The sequence below is a fragment of the Clytia hemisphaerica genome, unplaced genomic scaffold (genome assembly GCF_902728285.1).
Source record: "Clytia hemisphaerica strain Z4C2 unplaced genomic scaffold, Clytia hemisphaerica genome assembly, whole genome shotgun sequence".
NCBI classification, from domain to species: domain Eukaryota; kingdom Metazoa; phylum Cnidaria; class Hydrozoa; order Leptothecata; family Clytiidae; genus Clytia; species Clytia hemisphaerica.
In genome coordinates, this window is record NW_027103918.1 from 575,700 (window position 1) to 585,632 (window position 9,933).

Here is a 9,933-nt window from a genome sequence, read left to right on the forward strand (position 1 = left end):
TCACATGAAGTTTTCAAATAAAATATGCCAACAAAATGTGCCACGTTTTTATCTTTAAAAATTTTAAATGTCAAATAATAAAATAAGATAAAAATACTTTTACAATGAAGTTTAAACCTGTTAAAAATGAAAATAATATTTCTATTAAAATTTCACCTAAAATGTGACATGAAAACCAAAGAGATCGTTGTTTAATTAAATCTCTACAAACGATGGGCGGCTCTTCACTAAGTTATCTTGTTAATACGTGGAGACTTTCATCTTGAGAATTTGATGCATGAAAAAGACGCAATAAAATATAAAAAAAATAAAATATAAAATTATTAGTTATTTAGCTATTATAATAACATCCTCATTGTCTTCAATTGGTATTCTGGTGACCACCACCATCTTATTTTCAACCAGCTGGCGACCAACATGTTCTGCCATTTTTTCCACGGTTAATGAACGCTGTGGATCAATAGAGAGCTGTCGAAAACCCCCGACCTCCTTAAAGATGGCTCTTCTATCCAACGTTTTTTTGTCCGTAAAAATACGCGTTGTTTGTTGATAGTCATTTGGGGATAGTTCTAGGAAAAGAAAAGAATAATTATGTATAGCATATGTTGAAATAATAAAAAAACAACTGCAACACCAATACCACAAAAGTGAGAGCTTGACTTGAAATATCCTTCTTATAGTAAATCCGGAATAAACATTTTGATTACTCACCGGATAGATCAACTTCACACCTATCCAAATTGTCAAATTGAGTGTGTTGAACTAAAATCGAAAAACAGATCTGTAAGGAAAAATTAGGAGATATAAACCAGTTCTCCTTTTTCTCATCTAAAAACATGCATTTCATCATCAACAAACTCATTGACATTACACCATAATTTATACCAAAATAATTTGAACATGTGCAAGAAAGAAATTTATAATAAATAATAAATTCCTTGAATCAAAGGGCTAGATGTAACAATCTGATAACAATAAACTTACTATTGGAAGCACTGTCTTCGTGACTAAGATCGTCTGTTTGAACGGTCGTTTTTTTCTAAATTAAAAGGTTTGAAATCATTAATTACAAAATTTTTCCTTGCTCAAATAATTGAATAGTAGCAGGCTACCACCATTGTAATGAAAATTTCTTTTCAAATCACTCATACAAAACTAAGCAAAACATGGTACATTTGTATATATAATAAAGCAGGGAGTTTCTTAGCACTTTGAGCTGGGGCTGTTTTGGTTTCCTGAATCCCAATATGCCTGAGAAACTGTGCATTGATAAAGCCGGGGTCTGGGGGACGCAAGCTCCAGATGTAGATACCGAGTTATTTTTGCTTGTAAACAACAAAAAGCATTACCTTGTATGGTTTAGGTGACTCAAAGTGAAAATATTCACTATCATCTTGTGATTTTTCAGGACTTTTATTGACCAATGTTGAATCAGCGCTCTGATAAAAAATAGGATAAAGAAAGATTTGAATTAATCTTTTGCTAATAACTGAAACTTGTTTTGACAAGAAACAAAATGTTGTCCCAGTTAAAATTCACTACATAATTGCTTTTATTCCAAAATTTTGGTATTTTTGCCAGAAAAACTTTTTGTTGGGCAAATCTAGGCAATTGGAGGTGAAATGAGAAAGATTTTCAGTGTTTCCGAAGTAAGCCTATTGTAATAGAAACCTTTTACCCCTTCAGAATTTTTCCTTGCTTAATGGTACAGGAGAAGATAATCACACAATAAAGTAAACCAGAACTTCAAATATTACTTGTGACAGTGGTGACATATTAGGCAGTGTATCGTTTGTATTTGGTGTAGACTGCATTGGCGGAGCCTATAATTTTCAATGGTTGAAATCAGATTATCTTACTTGTAAGAAACTCTGCACTGCTTCTGCAGAACTAGTACAACACGTCTTGGTTGCGATTCAAAAGGCAAGGGGAGTCACAACAATCAGCCAGATATGAGACTTAAACATCAATAATATGCTAGCATAATTAGTATTTACCTTGCTAATGGTCTTGATGGATTTTTTTGATTTTTCCTCCAAACCTTGGTTTTGAACCTCTGGTTTTTTCTGTAATGAAAGAGATATATCTAATGTCATTGCAAAATTTTGGAATAAAAATGTTATCATTAACAAAATTTATGCCTGAGTAGTAAGTTGTTCAAAAGATCGCTGCATTCTGTCAAATGGCTACTTGCAAAAAGTAATCCTTATAAAGTTAATATTCTTAGCATCAATCTTCTTTCTTTCTTTTAACCCCGTCTTGAAACCGGTCAAGGATAGAAATGTAACTAACAAATCACTTTCAAACCAAACATGAACTTTCTCCAGACTAAAAAACTTACAATGCCAAAATCAGTCTTTCTCTTCCTTGATCCTCTTCTTCTTTCAGTCATTCGTTTTAGAACCATGGTCTTGATCTTCTCTTCAATAGGTTTTTCCATTGTTCCAAGCAATTTCTTAGATTTTAATTGACCAACTACTGCAATTAACTCCTGGTTATTTTCAGGTTTGTCCTTTCCAAATGTAGGTAAGTCGGTAATCTCTGGCCACTTTTCATCAACAGCTTTTCTGACTGCTTTTAACCTTAAAAAAGAAACTATTTTGATATTTTTTTCCAGGCAAAATCTAAATAGCGGTAGAAAAGGTATATAAAGAAATTAATCTTGAAAAAAACTCTGTATACAGTAAGTTTCTTTACTTATCAATTTCAGATAAAATCTACTAAAGATGCTGTATTTCATCACATCACAATATAGATCACAAGTTGTTGTAGAGTAGGACATCTGAAATAAATTTTAGAATTAAAGTTTTCAAGCAGGTTCCTCTCCCCAGAAACATTCTTACCGCATTTTATGGGTTTCCGAGTTGAGTTCTTTTGAAGAAGGTGTCATGATGGCAGATGCAGCTTCTTGGAATGTACCATTCAGTCGGAAATCATGTTCTAGGGTCAACATTTCCTGGAGTGTGAGCTCTAATTTTTCAAAATAAAACACATTTTGTGTACTTTTGACAAGCGCCTTGAAATGCTGGCCATTTAAATCAGCATCTGTTAAAAATAAAAGAAGTTGATGTGAAATTCACCTTCAAAATCTAAATCTAAAGAAAAATTAGATTTTTCCATTGAAAAATTGTGCAGGAACTGGCTTTCTAATACCATTTTGGGCAATGCAAATAGCAGCTAAAAGTAAGCCACACTGTGTACTGACACTTTGTAAACTATAAATACAAGAAATTAAAATTCTACGGGTAAAGACCTCTGAAAAAGTGATGTAAAAAAATGTTACCTTTAATCTTTTTTGCCAATGTAGAGTTGTATTTATTACTTAAATATTCAAACAGTTCATTTTTCGACATATTTTCAAATGTCATAGTCGACTTCATCTCTTGTCTTGTTTGTGACAGACCCACGTGAAGAACCAAAAGAAAATAATCCACATGAGATGAAAGCTTTGCGCACACTGCGCCGGAAATGAAATGGTGATCTATCTCTCCTCATCGAAATTGCCTGATATTGTTTGAAGTGCTTTTTAGTGTGTGAGGCCTGTGAAGCGCGGGTTTTTAGGGACGGATATAATCCTAACCTGAGATCAGATTGTGATTGTTTTCTTCCCACCACGCTGAAACTCTAAAGGGATGGATGAAAAAATAATATTCAAGCGCCTTCAGAGGTTTACCGTGCGCGTAAGAAAAAAACCCAGCTGTTATCAGGTTACGATACCAAGATTTTATATGTTTTTCTGTGATATCACGCGTGGTTGGTCCAGTCTACTCTACACAGTTGGAACACCTTTTGTTTTGAACATTAATAATTAATTTAAAGTATGAATATGAGAACCTGGAGTAAATTTATTGATTTATTGATTTGATTGATCTGCTCTGCACCACTTATTGCACAGTTTGGCTCTGATATTGGATTACTTCCATGGTTTGGACTTTCAACTTTAACACTTCATCATCATTCAATGGAGTCCAAATTTAAATGGCAACGTTGTGAAATCAAAGTTTGTCATTGTGGTTCTTTGGAAGAGGAACATACTCACTGTCCATGCACAAGCTGCGAGGGTTCTGCAGTTTCAAGATCTACAGAATATCGGCATTGGAAACAATCACGTATAGTTTTTGGTAGTGCCACTGAAAGTGATACTGATACTGATACAGAAATTAATGAAATTGATAATAATAGCTCATTTTCCAGTAATGAAAGCTATGATGACGAACCACTATCAAATGCAACAGAGCAGACAGAGCCCCTCACTACCAATAATCAACTTGTATTAGTAGGCAATAATATCTATGATGTTGATGATGGAAGAAGTTCTCTTGAAAATGGTCAAAATAGCAATAATACTGATGCTCACGATGGAGTCAATGATGTGTAAGTGCTTATTTTAAGATAACTACTAGTTCAGAGCGAAGTTGAACATATACCGTGAAGTCGGGTAACTATTTTTTTGGCATTAGGCGGCAATTGCAAATATGTTCATTTCGTGTCCTCGTTGGGTCTAAAAAGTGAGTCGGTCGGTCGGTCATAAAAAAATTCGGGTTTCCATTTTTCCATCCATTTTTGGAGTGCATTCTTAGAGTAAACTGCCAGCCAGCCAGCGGTCGGGCGACGCGAAGCGAAGATATTTGTGATTACCGCCTTAAGGGGTTTAGGGGCCGTCGACAAATGACTTTCCTTTTTTTAAACGGCCTGAGGCCGTTGAGGATCAGACCCCCTTCCCCCTTACGTCTTAGCGGCCAAAAAAATTCTTCAAAAGTAAATACTTTCACTGGTCCATGGCCGCCATGTTCTTTCGATTCATAATCCTCAAAGTTCTTCTTTTCGCACGGAATAAGCATGTGGTTTTGAGCCGTGACCTTTCAATTTTGAAACTCCAAGCCCCGTGGCAAGTCACGTGACCAGTCATTTTTCTTGTCAAAGCATTAATTGGTGATCAGCAATAAGGTGAATGCCGTGTGGTTTTTTTGGTCTTAGCCTTTCTTCACATATTTCTACTTTTTGGACTGATGAAATTTGTAAGTGAGACTTTCCCTTTTTTTTAAACTTTTTTGTCGGCATTGCAGTGACCCCCTCCCACCCCTTACAGCCAGAAGCTGTTAAAAAAAAGGAAAATCGTTTGTCGACGACCCCTTATCCTGCTGTGTTGCAGCGGAAATATATTTAATTCAATTCAATTGCATCAGTGGAGGGAAACTTGCATAGCCATCAAATGACTGACCAATCAAAGCAGCAAAATTTCAAAACAAATTAACTATGTAGCTCCGCTCGCAGCTCTACTCCATCATTTTTGTTTTGATTTGACTTTGTATTTTAATGACCAGCCAGGTCATTCATTGGAGGGTTCCCTCCACTGATGCAAGTTACCACCCGACTTCAAGGTAACCCTGCCGACAACCCAACAGACTGTTCATTGTTTTCTTAATTCTGGAAGTAATTCGACCGTCACGTTATCTCTGAAAACAGGCATAATTAATCGAACTTTTTAAAATAGAATACTCAAAAAGTTGTTTATTTTGGAATAGAGCGAATAATGCATGCCCCTCTCGTAAACAAAAAAGAATTAAAAACTTTTACACACACCTTGTCTAGTTCTGTTATAGCACTTATCTGGTCTGCAAAGTAAAATCAGAGTTATTTTTTAAACATCTAACTTAGAGGGTTTTATTTATAAACAGCTACCTTAGAGGGTTTTATTTATAAACATTTAAAGGACCAGATAGTTGCTACAACAGAATAAGACAATGTATGTCGGCATTACCAGAAGTTATTGTATACATTGAAACCTTCTTTTCAGTGAGCAGCTTGTTGCCCATCACGTTGGAAAGACAATGAATCTTGCGGCTGAAATGAATGCCTCTCACAAGTTGAAAAATTGCTACGGTACACAGGAGAACTTTTGGAAATTTCATGGCCTGAAATAATTGATCACTGGCCTAAAAGCTATGCAAGAGCACAGTCTATATTAAAATCAGGGCATTCTGTTCCAGAAGCAAAGTCAATTTGTTTTAATAAAGAAGAACACCCCCTGCACTGGTATGAGATAGATGTTGGTGAGCCATGCCCAGATAACAATTCCAAATGCTCACAGGTATTACCTTTCTCTGAAAGGAAAATTACTTCGTTGGTTTTCTTCAGATAGGATGTGTGCTTGGGCATTGGAAGAACAAAGACAGGTGGCTTAACAAAACTGGTCCTACCTTCCCATTGAATGAAATATGGGACGGCGCAAGGTTTAAAGAAGTCCAGTGGTTTTGGGACCCTGCTTCATCATGGGCGCTTCCACATCAATGTCATAAGTGTGATAGTATCATTAATATGCAAAAACTAGACCCTACCCCTGGTCAGAGGATATCTGTTGCTTGTGATCACTGTGAAGAGCTGCAATTGGTTCAACCAATTTTTGTCAAAGGTGACCCAAGAAATATTGCGTTGATTGGACACTGGGACGGCTGGCAACCTGGTTTTGGCCGTGGTTATTCGAAGGGATCTGGTAAGAACCTTAGTTGATAAGAACATATGAGGAGTTGATATTTCAATAAACGCTATGCTGTTTTAGATTATATAGTCTCACTCAAAGTTGGGTTCTGTCTTAACTTTTCAATAAGTTATGGCTACCCTAAGTGTATTAATTTTGAAAATTGAGAAATTTATAGTATTTGCCTCTTGTTCTTCCAAGTTTTCTCTTTCTCCTTGAGGTTTAGGCAGATTAAAAAATAGACTACGGAAGTGCTACATGAATTTTAACTTTTTTACCATGTTTAATTTGTGCCGTCCCCATCTCCAGTGACTTGTTAGAAAATAAAGCTTTTTTACAGATTTCTTTTTAGATTTAGTAAAAATAGTTGATTTCCCTAAAAAAGATGATTGCATTTAACTGAAAAATTTTATCCATTGGTTTATTCAGGCTCTATTGAGGTAACCATTGCCAACATGAAAAAAAAGAGAGATCCAAAAGTGAGAACCTTTTCGTGTCGTCTTTTGTCCCTGAACATCAATTACCAAACAAGCAACCAACAGCACTTGATCCTTATCTGAAACCTCTTATACATGAACTTGCAGACTTATTCATAAATGGTAATTTTTCACTTCTTTTTTTATTTAAAGAGAATTCTGTGTCAGTTAGCAAGATAAATAATCATTTCAATGATTAATGTAAAAATAGTTGGATCAGCACCAAAACTTTTCAATGAGTACCTGGGGGGTACTTATTAGGCAAATGGAGGGTACGTTATGTACCCCTTCCCCGGAACCTGCAATAAAACTACATGATATGAGGAGCAAGGGGCCATGCAGGGGCCGCGGGTCCACTTTTAAAGTGGTAGGGCCATGGTTTAGTGTCTAAGGAGGTGCCACCAAGCCCTTCTAGACTGCCTAAAACAGGTCTTTTTCAAGGTTTTTACACAAAACTTTCTTTTTGCTTTGAAAAAATGTGGTCGGGCCAATGCCCGGGTGCCCTCCCCGCTGCCGCGGCCCCTGCCATGTAAGCTGGACATCTAAGTAAGCAAAAAAACGTGTCCAAATTTTCGTTAATTTCTCGAAGGCAATTCCACCACTCCTAGCATGATAAATTATACCTTTAAAGAATCGCATTACGATGTAGAACATGAAAATCGGTGTTACTTAAATTTAGGTTTTGCCAATTTTGCGAAAAACTGCAAAAACCAAAAAATGCTGACGTCAGCAAAATTTGTTTTTTAAATAACTCCAGTTTGGCTAATGGTATAAACATGAAATTTGGACCAAAGTTGCATATCATTAATAAAAACATTTTTGCATAACCTTTTTTTTCAAATTTTGCTGACGTCAGCAGAAATACGAAAATGTGCAATAAAGTGTCAAACGGGATATTTGGATTTGATAGTTCCGAATCCAGATCATATTTCAGATCGATGGGTAAGATTGGATGTCTATTGTACATTAAGAAGAATGGTGTGAATTTGGTGGACGAATGTTTACTCACTCGATGTGCAAACAAAATTCTTTCGATTACATATGGCCATTCAGGGGCATGTTCATTCAGTACTTTAACAAGTGAGTCCTTAATGGTTCTGTTTTGTCTCTCTACTAAACCGTTAGCTTGTGGGTGATAGGCAGAAGTTATTCTTTGATCAGCTCCGGTCATTGCGAATAGAGCAGTCATGACATAATTTACGAACTCCTTTCCTTGATCGTTGATTTGAATTCTCATACAGCCGTGTCTGCATATGATTTCATACAAAAAAGTCCCAACGGTTTCGGCTGATTTGTCCTTAACAGGTTTTGCTTCGGACCACTTCGAAAAGTAGTCGATGCAAACGATTAAGTGTTTATAACCATCAACTTCTGGGAGATTACAAATATCAATTCCGATTTGCTTCATAACTTCATTTGCAACAGGTACACTTTGTAGCACGGGGGGAATACTTTTCGCGATTTTTCCGTGTTGTTAGCATTGGTAACATCTTTTCACAAACTCGGCGACGTCGTTCATCATACCGTGCCAAAAGAATCGTTCCACACATTTTTGGTAGGTTGAATCCCTCCCTCTATTGGACGCCATTGCTTGGGCCTTTTTACTTTCACCAATTCCGTTATGTATATCGCGTATAATATCTTGTTGCTCTTCTACCGAACTCACAACAAGCCTGGTGTTATTGTACATTAGTTTGTTGCCAACGAGTGTAAACCTCCTGCATGCACGGCGAAAGTTCTTCTTCTTTCCTTTGTTCCCTAAAATTCAAAAATGAAATTTGACAAGCCAAAATAATTTGGTATAAAACTGGTACCCGAGAGGGGGGTTAGGTTTAGTGTCAAGTTTATTTCGAGCATAAGTTTGACTTTTTTTAAAAACGGTATCATATTATAACTCTGGAAGTTGTGAATTTTGGGATATCTTGACCCAAATACTTTGTCTAAAATCACAAAATACACCCCCAGGTATTCACCCAAGGAACAAGTGTGCAAAATTTAAGCCAAATGCGATCATTTTTGAAGTCTCCAGGCTACCCCAAAGTTTTAGCCTCGTTTTGGCGAAAAACTCGTCCCTAGGCTCCAAAAATCAAAATTTTCAAAAGATGAAAAAAAAAACCCCAGATATTCACCCAAGGAACAAGTGTGCAAAAGTTCAGCCAAATCCAAGCACTTTTGAAGTCTCCAGGCTGCCCTAAAGTTTTTGTGACAGACAGACAGACAGTACATAAGTACATACACAGATACACAGACAGACATTGTCAGATTCTAGCCCAACTGAAGTTGAGAACTGGTAACTTTATTAAACTGATTAAAGCTCGAGAGGATGAAGCTTTTCAAACTGTAGAACTTTGTTACAAAGTCAAGAAAGCTCCCTCTTAATCTCTCGGTTAACCTGGAACCTTCAGAGGGGTAACAAAATCAAATATAAAATATTAAACAAAACTTACCTTCAAATCCATCAGGGTATGTTTTTTTTTCTAAGTATTCCTCGATTTGTTCCAAAGGAACGTGAACATTTCGTTCGGCCATTTTGAAACAAGTGAGCAAACACATGTTTTGATTCCCGTCCAAATCTTTCAAAACATTCGAAACATTCGATCGAACAGCACTGCAACGACTTCAGTTCTTTGGGGGGGGGGTCATGATAAACTAGTTTATCTTGACTCCCTCGGCTTTTTTACGGGGAGTCATTATTTACTAAGGGAGTCAATATTTCCTAGGAAATTTCTACTCTAGGGGAGTCATTATTTCCTAGTTTATTTTAACCGGGGGGGGGGGGGGGGTCAACATTTACAGGGAGTTAAAATAATCCGCTACACCGGACTATCCCTTTTGTATGTGCCGTTTAAACTTTATGGCTTTAATTATCTGACCGACATGACCCGCGATGACCCTCGCACTAAATCTTTGTAAAAAGTTATTCAAACGCATCTTCAATCAGGGGGGGGGTCTTGCAGTTACTCCTTGACACTATGTGGA

At 36.6% G+C, this 9,933-nt stretch overlaps 1 long non-coding RNA gene across 1 annotated transcript; it reads right to left on the reverse strand.

The window, feature by feature from the left end:
• Positions 1-984: 984 nt before the first annotated feature.
• LOC136809688 (uncharacterized) lies at positions 985-2,061 on the reverse strand. The gene is made up of 4 exons (XR_010847008.1): positions 1,998-2,061; positions 1,758-1,823; positions 1,350-1,439; positions 985-1,039 (listed from the first exon to the last, which is right to left on the reverse strand). It is a non-coding gene; the product is annotated as an uncharacterized lncRNA (long non-coding RNA).
• Between the last annotated feature and the right edge of the window lie 7,872 nt (positions 2,062-9,933).